The following is a 20,578-nucleotide window of genomic DNA, read 5'->3' on the forward strand; positions in this document are numbered from 1 at the left end:
TCTTGCCATATCAGATTTTCTAATGTGCCTTCCTCACAGCCTAAAACTAAGTCACAGAAAACAGCAAGGAGGAGGAGTAGGATGTACCCAGCAATTTGCATTAATGATTTATCAGAGTGGAAAAGAATTGCACTGAAGCAGCTTAGAGGCAAAATAGTATTTGAGGATTTCTGTGGGCGATATCTTTTATTAGACCAACTGGAATGCTCCTATACTGACATGAGCTTCCTAGATGCCAGGATCCACATCTGGAAAGGCACTGTACAAACCACTACATACAAAAATAAAACCTTCATAGATCACCATGCTTACATGCATGAAGCCAGCCACCATCCCAAGCACACCAAGCCATGCCATTAGTCCAATAAAAGATACCACCTGCAGAAATCTCTGCCTCTTGCACATTTCCTGGAACATCATAGCTACATCACCTCAGCACAACCACACTATGAGTAAAGTGTGATTACAGTGCCATAGACAAGAGAAAGAGCCATGCCCAGTGAGCCTTGCAAAACCCTCCACCATATTCAAGCCCCATTAAAAGAGGAGCTAACAGAAGAAGCCCAGCAGATCTCTGATACATGCCATCATATTTCAAACACCTGAACAATAAATACGAAACAGTTTTTTTTCCATTCTTGGCAGACTTCCGTGAGCCAAGAATGGAAAAAAACACCATCTCTCTTTTCTTCAAAATTGCCCCAGTATAAAGTGGTCCTACATATTTATAGATACACAATACTACGATCAGAATTAGGTATATACTTTGGCTCCCTTCTGAAGGACAGAGACTATATCAATAAGTTGCTTCTTGTGCATGAATGGTGGGATCGTGTTGTTATCCAACATGTTCAAAGTAAATGGGCACGTTTTTCTACGTATGTATGGTGCATTCATCACCATGGTATAAAGACAGGTTGTAAGCTAGCCAGATTAAAAGCAGAAAGTTTTATGTGCTTGTTAAGTATAGTGCAGTTAGGTCTGTGAACACCCACACATGATTCAAGAGATAATGCCAGAGATTTCAAGTTTCAAAGGTGCATTGAGTCTAAAATGGTTGCAAATCACTGGTAGATATCGCAGAGCCACATTTTAGCTACAACATCCCTAAGCATGTCCCACCGAGCCACGACTACTGTACTGGCATATGTCCAGCAATTCACTCCAGTTGTCCATCTGTAGCCACTCTCCACACCTCAGTCTCTGGCATGCTTGGGAGCACCCACTGGGGACTCTTTGAAGATGTCACAGGAGGCAGACTTCTGAATTTGGGATACGTCTGTCCAGGTTCACAGGTTACTCTACAGTTTTGCACAGTGGCGCTGCTGAAACATCCATTGCTGCCCTCTGTCAAAATGGGACTTTGTGCTAAGTCAAGAGCCGTTATGAGCCAGTGTTGACAGTTCAACAAATCACCTCTTAAAATAACCTCTTAAAACTATTTGGTTTTCCTTGTAGCAACTTTCTCACCTAGAAATCTCTCGCAGTCTGTCTCAACAATAAAATAACGTAGAAACTGGAACCAGTAAATTCATATCGTGTATATGCAGCCCATCCATTGAATAAGTCCCCCAGACTCAGACATAATTTCAATTTAAATCGGATACGGGTCAGGGGTGTGGTATTCAGACATGCGTTTTGTATTTTAATTCAGATATGCTGAGCATCCCTTGCTAAAAGGAATCTCCTTTTGCAACATGTCAGCAGGAGACAATGTATTCAGCTCCATAATTATGCGCTTCTGTACAATCACATAGCATTATATACAAAATCACCACACTGCTGAAAAAAGCTTGAAATGCTAATTAGTTCCCAAATTAACATTGATTTGATTTAATGTTGAATAAGGGTTTACAGCTTATATTTAGGAGAGAACTTCACTTCGCTCAAATAGTCAGTCATGTTTTAAATATCACTGCATCGCCTATACCAGGTGCACACTGTGTTCATTTTATATAGAATGATGTGCAACTTGCTTGAAATAAAATTGAGCACAAAGACTCAATTACCCCTCCAGACCAAACCTACCAAGTAAAAGCAGAGTACAACAATCAACTTTTCCCTTAACTTGCAACATGATGCAGTTTACGAGAGGATTTAATTTCAAACATTACGCCCTTTCCAGTTATTGATGCTACAACTGACAGATGGAAATCAAAATCAAGAAGTGTGGTCTAACAGCACTTTTGTACCTCTATAGCATCCTCCACTGAAGGACTTCACACTGCTTGGAAAAAAGATTCACACCATCCTTTGGAAGGGAGGGAAATTACATTGTTCCCATCCTATTAATATAGGGTGAAATATAGGAGCTTTGCCATTGTCTGCAGAAGAACCACGATCTCACCCATGTAATAATGGAGCCCATAGCAGAGAATACAAGCACTAATACTGGATGCTCCTGGATTCAAAGCCAAGTGAAATATCCCAAATCAAGTCAAGTTTTTTCTTCTAGGTTGGCTGATCTCATTCAGCGGGCTTTAAACTATTTTCGCTGGGGGAAGGAGCTGCTCCGAGTGGAGAGGATGCTTCACACCAGCATGCAGGGTGACAAGAGAAAGGGATGCCCAGGTAAGCAACAATGTCCCAAGAGTAGGAGGCCACAACTGTGCTGTGAGTGGGGGGAGGCATGTGCACCCTCAGGAGGCCTCAAGTGCCTCTGCACTAATGCTCATGGTATCAGGAACAGGAAGGAGGAACTGTGCCTCCTGATTGCAAGTAAGAACCCAGACTTAGTAGGGCTCACAGAAACCTGGTGGGACCCCACCCATGACTGGGCAGCAGGTATTCGGGGATACACCCTATATAGAAGAGACAGGACAGAGAGGAAAGGTGGGGGGGTTGCGCCCTATGTCAAAGAGCACCTCACATCACCAAGGATTAGCTTCAGAGTAGAGGAGGGTCAGGGCAGACACTATAGGTCAAACTACAAAGGGGGCATGGCAAAAGGGACCTTACAGTGGGTGTCTACTACAGACCACCCAACCAGGGGGAAAAGCTGGATGGGGACTTCTCCGGTCAGCTTATGGAGGCGGTTAGGTCAAGGGAAGTTATTGTCATGGGTGACCTAAACTACCCAGACATTGGCTGGGAGGAGCAGGCAGCCAGGTCTGACCACTCGCGTAGGTTCCTGGCTGTATTACAGCACCTTCACCTTATCTAGGAGGTGCACAGCCCCCCTAGGGGCAATGCCTTGCCAGACCTGGTCCTGGCCACGGGGGATGACCTGGTAAGGGGATTGCAGGTCCTTGACCACCTAGGCAATAGCGATCATCACCTGCTGGAATTCACTATCCAGCGCAGGTAGACTAAAGCTCTTGACTTCAGAAGGGCCAACTTCAATGAGCTTCAGAGACTAGTGGGGGAGGCACTGAGGGCCCAGAAGGTAGAGGAGATGGGAGTCCATGAGGGATGGTCGTACCCTAAGGGGACAATCCTCCAGGCCCAAAGGGTAACAGTCCCTGAGAGAAGCAAGGGGAGGTAAGAGTGCTCAGAAACCCCCTTGGCTCAGCAATGGCATTCAGGAATGCCTAAGGACTAAAAGGGGGGCATACAACCAGTGGAAGGAAGGAGCTATCACCAAGGAGGAGTACTCCTCCTCGACCCAGGAGTGTAGGAGGGCTATTAGGAAGGCCAAGGCAGAGATGAAGCTCAGGCTGGTGGCCAGGATTAAGGACAACAAAAAGTCCTTTTTCAAGTACATTGGGAGCAACAAGGCACTACCAGGAAATGTAAGGCCCCTGCAAGATTCAAATGGTAATCTTGTGGCTACGCCAGATGAAAAAGCCAATATTTTTAACAATTTCTTTGCCTCTGTTTTCTTGAACAGGGACCAGGACATCTCTCCTACCAGAGGTAGGGACAAATCACAGAGATAGCTCCATCAGGTCTTCAGACAGTGCAGACATAGTTAGGTATCTTCTGGAAGGGCTAGACATTTTTAAATCTGCAGGTCCAGTTGCCCTCCACTCAAGGGTGTTGAGGGAGCTGGCAGGGGTCATTGCGGAGCCCTTGGCCCAGCTGTATGAGCATTCATGGTCATCTGGCCACGTGCCAAAGGATTGGAAACTGGCTAATGTGGTCCCAATTTTTAAGAAAATGAGAAAGGAGGACCCAAGTAACTATAGACCTGTAAGCCTCACCTTGGTGCTCAGGAAAGTCTTGGAGGGAATCATCAAGGAGCACATCTGTGGGGGGCCGGCAGGGGAGATCACACTCAGGGGCATCAGCATGGGTTCATCAAAGGCAGGTCCTGCCTGACCAACCTGATTGCCTTATGTCCAAGTAACTAAATCTTTGGATGATGGTGTCGCTGTGGACATAGTCTTTCTAGACTTTAAGAAGGCCTTTGACACCGTCTCTCACCCCATTCTCATCAATAAATTAGGTGACTGTGGCATTGATGCCTACACAGTTGGATGGGTAAAAAATTGGCTGATGGAGCGCACCCAGAGAGTAGTGGTGGATGGGTTGTACTCAACCTGGAGAGATGTGAGCAGTGTGGTCCCCCAGAGCTTGGTCCTCGGGCCCGCACTGTTCAACATCTTCATCAGCAACTTGGACGAGGGGGTTGAAAGCACATTGTGCAAGTTTGCTGATGACACTAAGATGTGGGGCGAGGTAGACACACTTGAAGGGAGAGAGAGGCTGCAACTAGATTTCGACAGACTACAAAAGTGGGCAGATGAGAATAGGATGGGATTCAACGTAGACAAATGCAAGGTGCTGCACCCGGGGAGAAGGAATCCACAGCATACACACAGGCTGGGGAGTGCCCCTCTTGAGAGCACAGAGGCAGAAAGGGATCTTGGAGTCATTATTGACTCCCAGATGAACATGAGCTGCCAATGCCAGACCACAGCCAGCAAGGCCAGCCATACCTTTTCATGCATTCAAAGATACATCTCATGCCAGTCCAGAGAGGTGATACTTCCCCTCTATGCAACACTGGTTGGAGTTCTGCATCCAGTACTGGTGCCACACTTTGAAAAGGATGTGGCCAGCCTGGAGAGGGTTCAGAGGAGAGCCACCCGCTTGGTGAGAGGGCACTGAGGGACCTGAACCTGTTCAGCCTTGGCAAGAGGAGGCTGAGGGGGGACCTGGTAGCGGCCTACAAACTCATCAGGGGAGATAATTAACAGATAGGAAGAGCCCTATTCTCCCCAGCACCACCTGGGGTGATGAGGAACAATGGTAATAAGCTGATGGAGAATAGGTTTAGATTAGAGATCAGGAGGCAATATTTTACAGTTAGGGTGGCCAGAATCTGGAACCAACTTCCCAGGGAAGTGGTCCTCGCCCCTACCTTGGGCAAATTCAAGAGGAGGTTGGATGATCACCTGTCTGGGGTCTGTGAACCCAGCATTCATTCCTGCCTGTGGCAGGGAGTCAGGCTAGATGATCTGATCAGGTCCCTCCTGACCCTAGTTACTACTATAAGTCAAGTGACCAACAACTGATTTTCAAAAGGCCGCCATCGCAGTACTTAACAATTCTCAGCAACATAAAATGCAAAAGTATCCATCCACCACTCTGTACCCCAAGGACCGAAAGAGAAGCCAGGCAGATTGTGTGTCATCCAATGCTTAACAGCAGGAACCCACTCAGACTCAGATAGGATATGCCATTGGATACACCACTAATATTGACAAGGATTGACGCTAGTTAAAGTCTGACTGATAATTAGTTCTACTAGCCAAAGTAGCAGGGTACCCCACCTTCCACAGAGTCCAAGATGCCACAGTTTTAGGAGAACTAGAGGACAAGAGAAAACATCAGGGGTGATTCAGGACAATAAACAGCACTGATTTGTGAGAAAAATTCCTATTATAACTATAATTTAAAGTCTAGATGAATCTTGGAAGTTCTGAAGTTTCATTTTCTCCAGCAATGAATAAGGATCCTCTAAAACTGAAAACGGGACTCTCCACAGCCTGAGCCAAATGACCAGAGTTGGGACTGATTCACCTCCCCCCTGTAGTGGTCCTAGAGGAGACAAGTCATGCATACTGCTTGGGAGGGTTGCACCCACCCTTTGGACAGAAGCAGCTCACCCCAGGCATTATGAGGACAGCAACAACTCAAATCCCAAAGTCACATGTGCTTTGCAATGGCCACTGTTTGGACCAACATCTAGGGATCTTCAAAGCTGAAAGCATACATCTTAACAGCTGGAGCTCAAGCCAAAACCTGCAAGTGATTCATATCCTCTGTGGACATAGAAGTAGACCTCTAACTTAATGGTTGGTGAATATTATGGAGCTTATTCCCATGGGTAATTCTTATTATGCAAAAAAAAATCCCCACGTACACAAGTAGCTCAAATGGAGTCCAAGGGAACACCTGCATGAGCTAGGGCCTGCCAGATCGCACCAATATATTTATGGGTGGCGATTCAAATACTCAGTGAAAGATATGATATACACTTGAAAAAGATATCCAAGCATAATTTTCATGCAATTGTGTTTTTAAACCTGGTTTTAAAATGGGCTGATTCCTTTATGCTAATTTGACATTTATTAACAAAACATGTACTGATATAAAACTATATTCAGTCCAACCCAGCAAGTGCTCCTATGATGACAACAGAATTTAATGATAAATTGATATTTGCTGGTGTGAAAAACTAGATGCAAAATAAGTCTGGCATTTTTGCTATTCATAGTTTAGCATTAATTTTATTAAACAATTTTGCAGTTTTCTGGTTCACTGAGTGCATGTTTTCTGATATCTGCCCAAGAAGAAAAGTCTATTGTGTCTGGCTAACTTACACCAATATATTTACTGCAGTGTCAGCATACAAGCAACACTTGACCTGTGATACCCTTATTTTATTAGAGTTCAGTCTTTTCACTATATCTTTTTGGTCCAATCTCATCTGCATGTGCTTAGTTCAGTGAACCATTCAGTTCATATACAGCGTGTTGCGCACACTGTAATTGTTAAATGTTATAAATTAATATCTGCGAGAGAACCGGTAGATCTCAGTAAGAGATGGGGAATCATTATTAAAGGGTGATGAGTGACTCCTAGAAACCACTACCAACAATTTAAAGAGGTGAATTCAGGACCGTTTTCAAGATGCTTTTCCGTGCATCGAGAATTTACTTTTGTAGACTGCTTTTATTTTTTCCACAGAATGAAGCTTGTCACAGTTGGCATTACTAGAAAGAATGATATCATTCCCCTACATTGGTTTAAAATGAAATGGGATTCATTCTAAGGGACTAGGGCCAAAATTAAGCCAAAAGAGAAATTATCCCCCTGCAGAGACTAATATAAGCTAAAATCCAGGAACACAAGCAGTCAAAGCAAACCCCAAGTGATGCACAGGCTTTGCGCTGACCCTCTGCCCTGAATCTCTTCAACCCTTCATAAAGGAGGCCATCAGAGGTCTCAATACACCATATGTGGCCTATATATTCACTGGGTCTTTAAACAGGTTCTTTGCAGTTGGCTTGCTATCACCCAAATTAATCCACCTGCAGTCTCTTGCACAGTAATGATCTCACCCATTCCCTTTTTCAGTACGACCGGCTTCTGGTGAGCAGCAGAAGCAGAAGACTTCTGCTTTCTTCTTTGAAAATCATAATAAAGCACAATAGTTAACACAAACCATAAAAGCCATATCAAAGCATCCCCTCACACTGCCAACCCTGCTCCAATAATGCCCTGCTTGAAAACCAACATATCCTTGCATCCAGTGCTGGTAGAATCAGAGAGTGGTTCACGACCTGGGGAAGAAGATAACAGCCACCACAGGAGATTCACCACTAGTCACATTAGTTTCGTTGTGTGGGTGTGCATAGCCTTATTTCCAACAGGATGGTATATGCTACGTTTTTCCAACACAAAAACAAAGACTTCGTGATAAACCTGCTACTGTGTTTTCTAATGCCATAAATATATGCAATGCGCCCATCACCTCTCACTGACGTGGAAAAAATCTACAGGGGTTGAACCACCAAGTACAGCCCAAAGCTCAGATGCTTAAGATGAACTGGTAACTTTGCCAGCACCACCAGCAGCAGAAAGGTGTCATCGTGAATGCCATTAGCAGGGGACACAACATCCATCTGGAACTGGATTAGCCACCCGCCCTGGCACCACGCTCTGCCCACGCAGCTCACAAGAAAGTCAACAGGAGCAGGACATTCACATCCAAAAGCAAACCTTAGCCCCTGGGGTATAAACTCTTGCAGACAAGAACCTGGACCTACCCAGTGTTGTGCAGGGCACCGAGGACACAGTCCTGACTCAACACATAACCGACCAGGATTACATTTATTTTTCTGGCAGACACTTAGCTGAAGCCAATCTCTTCAGACAAGTGTTATGGCTTTTTATCAAGCACCAGTTATCACAGACAAGCAAATGGGAAGTGAGAAGGGGAAACAGATGTGTTAATGTGCTTGGCCCTTCAATCCTTCGGGGGGAGGAAAGGGAAAGCCCTTAAACTCTGCGGACTTCAGCAGACATTGAGCTTGCAATCCCGGAATACGTGCAATGCATTTTGGTGGAAGTATGCCTTAGTACGTTCTGTGTCGGATGAACAACAGTGGCACAGCGCTGAGCTAGCAAGGAGGCTGAACAACCTTTAATGCCTGCAGAAGGAGCTCTACTCAAATCAAGAGAGGTGTCAGTAATGGGACAGACGGCAGGAAAGAGCTAGATTGCCGCATCTTGACTAGTGGGAGGAGGCAAATCTGCAAGTCCCAGTGACACCAGTCCCTTAACCTTCACAAGCACATTAGTATTTGCCTTTTGAGGAAGTGGCAAATACATGATTTTAAAATGAGAGACTGACAAGTCCCTACCCCGCACTGTGCACAAGGCTTGGTTCTGCGAGCATCCAGCTGTTTTAGGCTTCTGGCCTTCCAAGGGGCAATCCACACACGAGGCCTCTCGCAATATTCCTTGCACTGAAGAATTAATAAGATCTTTGGCATTTTTAAATGTCAGTCACCCTCGGTTTTGCAGCAACCTTCTGCCTTCATAAGAATCAAGATGCACTGTTATTAAATATGAACATCTCCTAATTTTTTTTTTTTTAATGCAAAGCTTGCGGGTAAGTTTAGAGGCTTGCTTGGAGTCAAGGCTGGAACATCTGAGAGGAAGCTCCCTGCAGCCCCTTCATACCCAAAGCAGGGGATGGAAACCGAGACCTGCTCTCCTTCAAGGGAAGGCACCAGTCCTCCCATTTCTTTAGTGATACTTAGCAGCATAAGAGAAAGGAGTCCTCCATGACCAACACATCTATCTGCCCATTCAGAGAGGGCTGCCAAGGCCAGACTGCTGACCCGCGTCACAACACAGCTGCCAAGAAGATCAATGGAGCAATGAGAGGTTTAGCCCCGCTAAAGTTACCTTCACCCTTTTTTCCCCAATCCCCATCCCCTCTTCCTTCCCCCATCCACCCCACGCTCCATCTCTCTACCCCATGTTCCCAAAGCTTCTGCACTTGTACCAGAACAGTACTTTGAAGTGCTGCAGACAGATTAAAAGAGGGAGACTGCGGGTTGTTTTCATTCCTCAAAGCACTCCTGACTAGGATTTGCAGACCTGCGTAGGAGGGTTAGAGGTACAACTGCCATGGATGGCAGTAGACAATATGCAATGGATCTTCAAGCCAGCTTGCAAAAAATCTCATCAGTAATTTTTTTTTTTCTTTTTTTTAGAATCGTGTCCATATTGGGCAATTACTGACTTTGGTTTTTTTTTTTTTGGCAAAGCAGTAGTTAGTGACACTTTAATGACCCTGTCAGCAAAGCGTCTAGGCTTCAAACCCTCTTCAGAGATTCCTGCTCATTACTGCAGAGAGAAGCGCCAGGGGGAAAAAAAAGAAAAAAACCCCTTCCAACCTATGAATTCTTTTTTTTTCCTTTTCACTAAAATATAGCAATGGAACAAAGTCCTCTTATTTTTCAGCAATCTTACTTGGAAGCCCCTTAATGTTGCCCATCTGCCTGTCAATGTTATTTAATTCAAAGTTCAACACAAGCGAAAACACAGATTAAATATCCCTTTCTCCATGTGGAAGAAGCTGTTTGTAGCAGGAAACAAACCCTGGTCTTTACATTTAGTAGTGTATATATATATATATATATATAATGGGCCTCCTCAGACAATGCTGCTAACCCTGCAGCCACAGGCCCCTACCTGACTGGGGACAGGTAAATGTGATTACTAATGTGACCTGTCCTGCTTGTGCTCCAAGGATGCATGGGGTGTATCCGGATGAGCGTGCACATGTGGTTTGTGGCATCACATGAGGCATTTGCTGTGCTGCTAATTTGCAGCAATGAGCTCCTGATGTCAAAACCCTGTGCCGGAAGAGAGCAGGGGCACACATGGTGACAGCACGAGCTGCCTGAAACCAGAGCCTAGCCTGCCAGAGCCACACTGCAGCCCGGCTCCATGAGCCCAGTTTGCCACCACTAGAGCCCTAGGAGGCCTCCCGGACCCCAGGTAAGATGGCTGGGGCCAGTCCAGGTGCCGGCCCCAGCCTCCCCTACCCCATCCGAGCAACTTGCTGCATGCCAGAGCATGCATGTAGCTAGCGATTGCTGCCCTGGGGACAACTAGCAGTGCTAAGTGTCCCTGGAAGATATGCATTCTTGCTTATGGGGATGCACCCATGGGCTCCATACAGACATTTGGCAAGGGTAGGGGGGAGTTAGATCATGTTAAAAAATAGCCTCCTGATTTAAGGCAAGTCAGGATGGGGAGGGACTAGAGAGGGAGGCTGGGGGTATTGGGGGAAAGCAGGCTGCAGTGGTGGGGGAGTCAGAGGGGCATGCAAGCTGCTGCTCCATCTTCCACCTGACCCCTGACCTGTACGACTACCTGATTCTGGATCTAGCTGAAGACAGAGTGCTGGTACTCAGATCCAAGAGGAGACATGTTTTCCTCATGTTGAATGAGGGGAAAAAAAGACTCAACTTGGATCTAAGGAAACATGGTAATGAATTACATTTGGGAAAAAAATCAGTGTGGGTTTATACACAAACCATACGTTTCCATGAGAAAAAAAAGGAAAAGAAATTTTTAATGCAATATTTCCTGTCAGAAAGCAATTTAAATAAACGTGCTTTATTTCACCCTAATAAAGAACAATTAAATAAGGAAGTATACACAAAAAAAATTCTAAACAAATAACTTCACACGTTCATAGTGAAAAGACATGGTAGGTGCTCATCCAGAAATCCTCATATTGACCTATATTTCTGTCCGAGAACACTGTTGCATGTTCAATAAGAAAAACCAAAGACAAAAAGCCATGCTGTAATTTTTAACGTGTTTCGTGACACAACCAAGTCAATACTGCAATGATGTCCCAAGTCATTCAAGGAGGTTCCCTGCTCATAGTGAGGCAGCCTGGAAGAGCAGCAGAGACCCACAGTGGAGCGATGGAGACCCCCGGCCATGTGGGGGCATGATGGAGCCCCCCAGCAGAGTGACTGAGACCCCTGGAGGTGGTCTCTAGCACCGCTTCCCAGCATCAGAATAACACCCGACACCAACATCTGTGCCGGCTTCCCTATCCAGCCCTTGCTACTTTTCCTGGCATAGGTGGTAGAGCCCTAGGAGAAGGGCAGTGGGGAGCAACAGGGCCTCCAAGATGGGTCTCCCTACCCAGCACTTATTACTAAAATGGTACAGGTAGCAGAGCCCCCGAATGGCAGCCCTGGGTGAGACTCTCTTCCTAAGTGACTGGGCTGCGTGGTAGCTCCCTAGGGTGGTCCGCTGTGACAGTGACTGTGATTAGTTTTGAGTTAAAGGTTAATAGTTAACAATTTGCCTAGGGTTTGTTCAGGTTTGCTTACATTAAAATATCCTGTTCAAACTTACTTGACCAAGTTTCTGGGTGGGGGCTCAAGGTGGTGTAAAAGCCCTATATTCTTACTGCCGCTTAGGACCTAGCCCACCAGCAAAGGCAGGTGTCAACCGGCAGGCTGGAACTCAAACACCAAGCTTCAGGTCAAGCAGGGACTGGCCCCGTCTTCTTCAGGAGACTCTGTTGGTGGTGGAGACATGTTTTGGGGGGATCCAAAGTGGGTTTTGCCCCACAATCCCATCCTAAGAGCAGCTCCATCTTTGCAGCAATGTAAATAGCACACAGGTCTGGGGGCTGTCACTTGGCAGGCTGGCACATGAAAAGCAAGCTTTGGGTCAAGAAATACTGTGCCCAGTCTTCTTCACAAGGATCTGCTGCAGGTGATGACATGCGTTCTGGAGCAAGCCAAAAAGGATTGCCTCCTGGTGATCCCATCCGAAACCCAGCTCCTTATTTGGGGTAATGTATTTGTTACACAGGCCCAAGGGGTGGTCAGTTGTCAGGTTATCTCTCAAAAACTGAGCTTCGGGTTGGGCAGGACTCCCCAGGCTTTTTAGGGAGAGTGCTCTGATGTCAGAGATGTGTTTGGTGGATTTTGCCATATAATCCCAGCCCAAAGGCAGCTCCGTGATCACTGCAATGTTTAGCACACAGATCTCGGGGGCTGTTGGTTGGCAGGCTGGTATTCAAAAGCCAAACTTTGGGTCAGGCATCGCTGTGCTCAGATTTCTTCAGGAAAGTCCCCCAGTACAAGTGATGGCGTGGTCTGGGGTGACCCAGAAGGGAGTTTTCTTTATAATTCCAGCCCAAACGCAGCTCTTTATTTGGGGCAACGTTTAGCACACAGGTTTAGGGAATAGTTTTAGTAGGCAGCCTAGCACTTGAAACCCAAACTTTGGGTCAGTCAGGGGTCTGCCCAGATTTCTCCACATCAGTCCATTGGTGGCAAAGACATGAATTTTGGGGTGAATCAAACAGCATTTTGGCCAAAAATTTGGGCCTAAACTCAGTTCCTTATTCTGAGCTATGTAGCTAGCACACAGGCCTGGGGGGAGAGGGGTTAGTTGGTAGCATGGCACACAAAAACTGCGCTGTGGGTTTTTAGCAAAAACTCCACCCAGACTTCTCCAGGAGAGTCCCCTGATGGTGGAGACATGTGGTTTGGGGTGACTCAAAGTTCAAACTCAGCTCCTTATTTGTGGCAATGTATTTGTCACACAGGCCTGTAGGGCCAGGAGTTGGTAGGCTGGTTTATGAAAACCATGCTTCAGATCAGAGAGGGATCTGCCCAGACATCTTTGTGGGGGGGGGTCTCCTGGTGACACAGATACATGGTTTGGAGCAGTCTGATCTGAAAAGGATTTTGCTTTATAATCCCATCCAAAATACCCAGATCCTTATACAGGGCAATATACTTAGCACACAGTGGGTAGCTGCTACTCAAAAACCAAGTTCTGGGTTGGGCAGGGAACCAACCCAGACTTCAAGAGGCAATGCTGCATAATCCCAGCCCAAATTCAGCAGAACCTTTGGGGCTGGAACACAGGAAGGGAGCTTCGAGTCAGCCAGGGGCCTTCCAGACTTCTTCAGAAGACTCTCCCAGTCAGGGGGATGTGCGTTTTGGGGTGACCCAAATTTAGCTTCTTATTGGGAGCAGGCAGCACTGCATAGTAGCTGGGCTAGTACATGAAAACTGAGCTTTGAGTCAAACGCTGCCCTGCCTTGAATTCTTCAAGAGACCTCTGGGGGTGGATTCGTGCAGTTTGGGGTGATCGGAAAAGGATTTTGCCTGATAATCCAGGGCCAAACTCAGCTCCTTTTTGGGACTATGCACAGAGCATGGGCTTGGGTGGAGGGGTGTCAGATGGCAGGCTGGTGTATGAAAGCCAAACTTCAGATCAGACCAGGGTGGTGATGTGTCATTTCAGGTGATCCAAAAAGACTTTTCCATCCATAATCCCAGCCCCCCCCCAAAAAATAAAATAAAATAAATCAACTAATTTTTTCATAGCAATGCATTTAGCATGCAGGTCTGTGGGGGCATGAGTTGGCAGGCAGGCATGCAAATGCCAGGCTTCAGATTGGGCAGGAGCCTACCCAGTCTTTTTTGGGAGAGTCCACAGGTAGTGGAGACATGTTTTTTGGGGTAAAGGATTTTGCTTCATAATCCCAGCCCAAACTCTGCTCCTTATTCAGTGCTATGTAAATAGCACGCAGGCCTGAGGGGCCACGAGTTGGCAGGCTGGCGCACAAAACTGAGCTTTAGGCTGGGCAACACCCTGCCAAGATTTCTTCAGGAGAGTCTCCTCATAGCAGAGATGAGGCAGCGGGGCAGGTTTGGGGTGACCCATAGAGGGTTTTGCCTGATAATCCCATCCCAAATTTAGCTCCTTATTCATAGCAACATACAGGCCTGCAGGGCTATTAGTTAGCACCAAAAACCAAGTTTTGGTTAGGCACTGCCCTGCCCAAACTTCTTGAGGAGAGTCACCCCAAACCACACATCTCTGCCACTGGGAGACTTGAAGAGAATTTTGACCCATAATCCCAACCTAATCACTGCTCCTCATTCAGGGCTATGTATTGATACACGATATTATTTTACATTTTTATGAATAAATATATTTCTGATGAAGTTGCAACTCTTTAGCACATCCAATTAATTGCTAATACCCTTTAGTTGTTTAAAGATTAGCTTTGAAAAAGGAACCAACTTCAGCCTTGGCCCACCTCTCTGAACATCTGTACACACCCGTGGCATGCAGGACAAGCAGCCCAGTGAAAGCTATGGGGCAAGTCGGGGGGGGGGGGAAATTGGCACATCTTAACATCGTCATACCCTGGATGGAGGGCATCACCTGATATCTTCTTCTGTTCAACAAAGAATTTCATCTCCCATCCCAAATGTGCTTACTCTGTCTCACAAAAACCACACACTTTTAACCCTTGATATTTTGTCCAAGCAGGGGTGGTGCTTACCATAGGCCTTTAGTAAGTATAAGGACTGTAAATAGACCCCTTTTTAAAAAAAAAAAAAAAAAGAGAGTGGAAAGGATAGACCAGTGACTAGTAGCACACTAGTTTAGGATTTAGGGCAACTAGATTTAAAATTCTTCCTCCCACTTCCTCTAGGAGCTCAGGAAAAAAAAAAAAAAATCACTGCGGCTGTATTTTCATTGCTTCTGCAGGAGTACTAATGCATAATAGTTATTCTCCTACAAATTTCTATAGAAACAAGTTTTTTCCAGTAGGTAGCTAGGCAAGCTCTGTATTATACCCCCTGCCACGACTGACCTCACAGTGCAATTACAGTGCCTTTTCTCCACTAGGATTTTACAGCAAATTAGTTAGCACGCATCAGTTATTCTGGAGTAAAAACCCTTTGTAGCTGTGAAAACAGAGCCTAAAACATCTCGGTGCCTTGCAGGAAAAAAACCCAGGATATTTGTACTTTCTTACTACACCAGGGTACTGTGAAAAGACTTTTCAGAGCTCAGAAGCTAGGATAACAGGAGCCATATTGGAGTTAGCGACTTGTATTTTACTACTGCCACTGGTACTTTTTAATACCCACCACGGCATTTTCACGTCCGACTGCCAGCAACAGCATCCGGGAAAGAACAAACAAACGACAAAATGGACATTGCACAGACAGGCCGAGATAATTATGTTTTCCTATGGCTAAAAAATGCAATCCAACGTAGGATGGAGTTTAGGAATACACGGTCCCTATTTGGTGCTAGAGATTGTAGCAATGATTACTAATAGACCTCTGTGAAGTGTAAAACATTACGTTGATTAGTTTCCAGCAGTGCCATTCCGCCTGTGAAAAACAGCCTGAAGTAAAAATGAGAGCGAGATTGTCCACTGCTGTGTTAAGAGAAGAATTCAAATTCCACACCATGCTGAGTAACCACATATAAAACCAGTACCTGTGACAAAGGCTCCCAGCTGAGCCCATGTACAGTGGGTAGCCCATTCCCTGCATACAAACTCTAGAATATATTTATGGTCCATTTTAACCTGGTGATTTTTTTTTTTTTTTTTAAATGGTGTTCACATCTCTTAAAACAATAGCAGAAAAGTCTGCTGGCAGAACAGCTGCCGTGGCTGAAATGCAAAAGTGGGGAAAAATATTTTGCTCAGGATCCTATGCAAGAGAGACATTGCAGGGAGACAGGCTCTTAGCATTTTTCCAGATGTAGGAGAGAAGAGGTGCTTCATCCGTGGTCTTGTTTCTGACTTGACTGGTGGATCTGCTACAGACCTAGGGTAAAAACATTCTAGCAAGAAGCTGCATCTTTTCAAAAGAAAGCTTTCTATGGCAATGGCTTCCCAGGGAAGGTGTGTTTGGAGGTGCTGGACTGGGACTCAGGTGACATAGCAGACTTAAAGTGGTGGCTAAGCCACAACCTCACTGTGTGACCTTGAACAAGCAGCATATTTTGAGGTGCTGAACATCTACACCTGGAGATCAAAATGCTCGGGCACTTCTGCAAACCGGCTCTATAATATCTCCCTTTTTCCTGTGAGGAGTTTCAGTTAGGGAGGGTAATGATGTATTCAGGAACTATAGTAACGGATGCCATAGAAATTCAGAGGTAGATAAACAGGTTAAGTAAAAGCAACTTCTGAACAGCTGACTGAAGCGTGCCCCTCACCTCTTCCCTACTCTGACTTCAATCTATCATAACCCTGCTAATACACTCATCCAGCAAAACAAAACAGAGAAGCTTGTGATTTCTACAGTTCCAAGACAAGCAGAAAAAAGATAAACCCTTTTTTAAAATAAAACCTCCGAGTTGCCATTTATCCATCATAAACAAGAAATGCAAAAAGGAACCGCACGTTTCCTGTGCTTTGCAGCTCAGCTTGAGAGGCAAAGTATTTGCAAGGATGCATTCGCCATCTACCAAATTAAGAGCACAGGAGCCCAAAAAACCTAGTGTCATAATAGCTTAATCTCCACTTAAGACAAGTTAGTATTTGGAACCATTAATACTCTGCCAACAGTTTTATAGCATCTTAGAAAAAATATTTGCTATATAGACAAAGCAATGCAATAATACAAACATTTGTGGGTTTTGCCCTAACCTTCCCTTGGACACTGTAATTCAGGAGTTGCGCACAACCTAATGAGGAAGTGCTTCTCAGCAACCTCACAGTTTAAAAGCAATGCCACACAGGCCAGCTAAGCATCTGACCACACAACATTAGCAGACCTTCTTCCCTCCATAAACCCAAGCAGTTCCCATCAGAAACCATATCAACATGAACATTTCTTACTCTGTTGCTGCCTTAACTCACCTCATCCTGGTCAGAAGGAACACTAAGGATAGACTTTCAGTGCCTCTAACGATTAATAAAGGCAAAAAGATTTTGTACTATTTCTGGGTGCTTTTTCTCTCAACTTGAGAGTAACCAGAAAGGGCACACTCAGCATTTAACTAGCTCTCTGATGCCACCTGTTATACTCCACCTTGTTTCAAGCAACCCAGCTGCTGAATGCCAACAAGCTGGGGGGGACTAGGCTTGAGCAGTGAAAGGAACCCCATACCTGCTAACAGCTTCAGATGGGTGGGCTTGTGCTAATCAGAAAATTAAGTGAACACAATAGGTGTGTCATGGTTAGCTAGCAATGCTGCTAGTCAATATGGGAGGGAGATAGCATGCTAGCTGTGTAAAACACCATTTCTTTTATTTTTTGCCCAGAGGCAGCCATCTACACTTCTACATATACTCCATAACTCTGTGTACTTAAAGTTCAGCGCTTGCATTAAGAATAAAACTCCCAAAGAAGTGATCACACATGCAGAAGTGAGTGCTGGTTTATTTACCAACCTGCTCTCCCTATTCAAAAGGCAGTTTGACAGGCAGACTGACAATAAAAGTAATGCAGGAGCTTTTTTTTCATGCCTGCCTACACACCAGTCACTTCCAAGCTCTGAAACAGGCTGCTCACTACCTGCTGTGTCGATCTACTACTTTCCACAGGGTGACTGCCTTGGAGACAGCTGATGCCTCTGCTTCGCTCTTACCTTGTCTTTCACCTAGTCTCTATGTGTTCTTAGGTGTATCTCCGATTTGTCTCTTTGAAAAGCAAGCGTACCTTCCCTGGCTGACCTGAGTTTCTCAGAACAAGTGCTCACTTTGAATCTGATTTTAAAAGACACCATCTGTTTTTAACAGAACAAAAAAATTCTCCCCTAATTAATTACACATTAAATAATTGTATTTACTCATCTAGCCACTTGACTGAATTCAAAGGTCATGTACTATCATTGTGACAAGGACCTTGAGCCATCAATAATGTATATTTTATGGCAAGGAAAAAAGTTAATCCACAGTATGAGTGGGATCAGCTAAGACAAAAACTGAGTCCATTCAGCACAAGGATGTGATATATGTCCTGCATCCAGAACAATGAACTTGTGAATCAAAAGTCATTCAGCTTGACTGGTGCAGCGTGTTTATAGATGAAGAGATCAGAAGGTCAATGAAATGCTGGCTGTGGACATAAGAAGGTGAAGAAGTGAGGGAGAGTAGTCTTTCTATAATTTACAAGGCCATGGCATTTGCCTAGAACAACAATTATTCCATGGTGGAGATGTTAATGCCGCGGTACCTTGATATAAATGATGAACTCAACCAAATGGCACTTGATAAGCAGCTCAGAGGAGGCCAAGAAGGACTCAACAGGAAGATGTTGCGTCCAACCAGGGAATGGTCAGGTTGGAGATGTGGGACCCCTTCCCTTTTCTTTGCAAGCTAAGGGGAGCTTTCAGTAATGGGCTTTGCCAAGTATTCACTGAGATATGTTATGCACACACTCAGAAAAAGGAAGTCCCTGTCTCAAGAAACTTATAGTGGAGCTCCATTTAAGCATTAAACCAAAAGCTACACGTTCTCAAATAAGTGTGCTTCAGTCTAGGCCCCCAGTTCCCTAATTAGGAAACTAAATAAGAGTAGCTGCATTTCACGTGTGGAAAGCACTGGAAACAAGGACATCCAGGATGTCTGAAGGTCAAGCCCTGAGAATTTAACAGATTAGACCTGGTTAGGCACCTACATTTGAACACATGTGTAATCCTCTGCATCTCATGACTTGTCAAAGTAATCCAAGTTGCTGTTTGATGAAACCCATCTAGTAGTTACTTGACATGGCTCAACCTTCATACTGTAGGCTGAGTTCTCATTGCAAGTAGCTCATGAACATAATGCACAGTTGACGTATGCGTGTCCCATGGCCCATGCAAGAATGCTGTTCTTGCTCACGAGTGTATGAACGGGTTGACCCCTGGTGGCTGCCTTACAGAATTTAGAACTGGAGTGAGGCTTTGTGACTTGTATATTAAGAGGTAGAGTTTGGGAGGCAACGCTGAAGCGTCAAGGATATCATTGAAATTAAGCTTATAGCCCTTTTCCTTCCAAAAGTGGCATTAAACTATAAACTAGATACTGGATCTAGTTGTCTCTGAGATTTTCGGTAGAGTTCTTAAGTTATTTGTGAACCATGGTCTCCCCTGCAGTTGCACATGGGTGGTCTTTAGGACCTGGGCTTGAGGAAACCTGTTTCAGGAGAGGCCTACTGATAAGGTAGCAGACTGCCTGCAGATGGGCGAGTTCAAATCACTTAGGCTTAAGCTTACAAAAGTAGCCTCTCAAATTTCTGGGTATCTAATCTCATCCATCTTGGCCTCAATTTCCAAGGGTGCCAACCAGCACCAACTTCTTCTGAAGACCAAACAAAAGTAAAGTCACCGCAGGTTGGACACGGGAAACTGAAGGCACTTAAAAATAAAGGTGATTTTTGAACATCTTCACCTAAATATTTCTGTCTTGGTTTCTCTATCAGGAATGGAAAAAATACCGGTCTTGGAGAAACATTATGAGTTTACATTGATATATGCAAAGTCCACTGTACACATACCTCACATCCTGAGCTACTCAAGAGATTAGAACAAAAAAAAAATGTAAAGTAAATATTGGTTCCAGGAAATATTGTATGGCAATGTTTAGTTTAAAGAAATATCTCAGGAAATACCATAAAAACTCTGCTATTCTTACTCATTGGCCTCTTTAGTGCTAAGCAGAGAGTTGAATTTATTATACCACAAATTTGAATTTCTTTAAAGGAAAAAGGAAGGGGGAAAAAATACTTGGGCACTTTACATTTGCAGCTCTCCTCCTCGCATGCTGATTTTGTTTCCAGGCGTCTCTTTGCCTCGTTCTGTATATGCACACCTCTCTTACACACCTTCTGATCCTGCTGGTTTCAGACTGATACCCAATTTCATTCATTTCTCCATTTCTAACGCATGTTGTCAAACATGTTTTCCCCTGCAGCAAGGCTTAGTCATAAATTCATCTGGAACTTTTTACATCGCTGTTGCATTTGCATGCTAATCAGAGAAGCCTCTGTCTTCTAGCCTAGAAGAACGAGAAAGCTCCAGCTGAATGCTTAAAGAGACTCTGTAGTTTGCAGAGAGTTAGAAGTCCCTCATTACATTTAAAAGGACCCTCTATGAGGTTCATTTAATCTATCAGGATTCAAAGGTGGCCTTTAACCTCATTCCCCAACCCCCACCCCATCCAGTATCACAATCTGACCTCTCCAGGTCAATGCCATGGATTTTCTGCCTCCAGATGTGACTTTCTATTCCCCTGAGCTAATACTGGTAACAACAAGGATGAGATTGAATTTCTCAACTCGTGGGTGAAATATTGAAAATAAATGATCAT

The 20,578-nt window shown here is 44.9% G+C and overlaps 1 long non-coding RNA gene across 1 annotated transcript in view; it reads right to left on the minus strand.

Moving 5' to 3' along the window:
- The window catches only part of LOC109307642, a 57,296-nt gene extending 39,953 nt beyond the window's left edge, over positions 1-17,343 (minus strand). The window contains exon 1 of the long non-coding RNA XR_002100331.1: positions 17,144-17,343. This is a non-coding gene — a long non-coding RNA (uncharacterized LOC109307642). The remainder of the gene's footprint in view (positions 1-17,143) is intronic.
- Between the last annotated feature and the right edge of the window lie 3,235 nt (positions 17,344-20,578).

Source organism: Crocodylus porosus, unplaced genomic scaffold (assembly GCF_001723895.1).
Source record: "Crocodylus porosus isolate Cpor-Errol unplaced genomic scaffold, CroPor_comp1, whole genome shotgun sequence".
Taxonomy (NCBI): Eukaryota; Metazoa; Chordata; order Crocodylia; family Crocodylidae; genus Crocodylus; species Crocodylus porosus.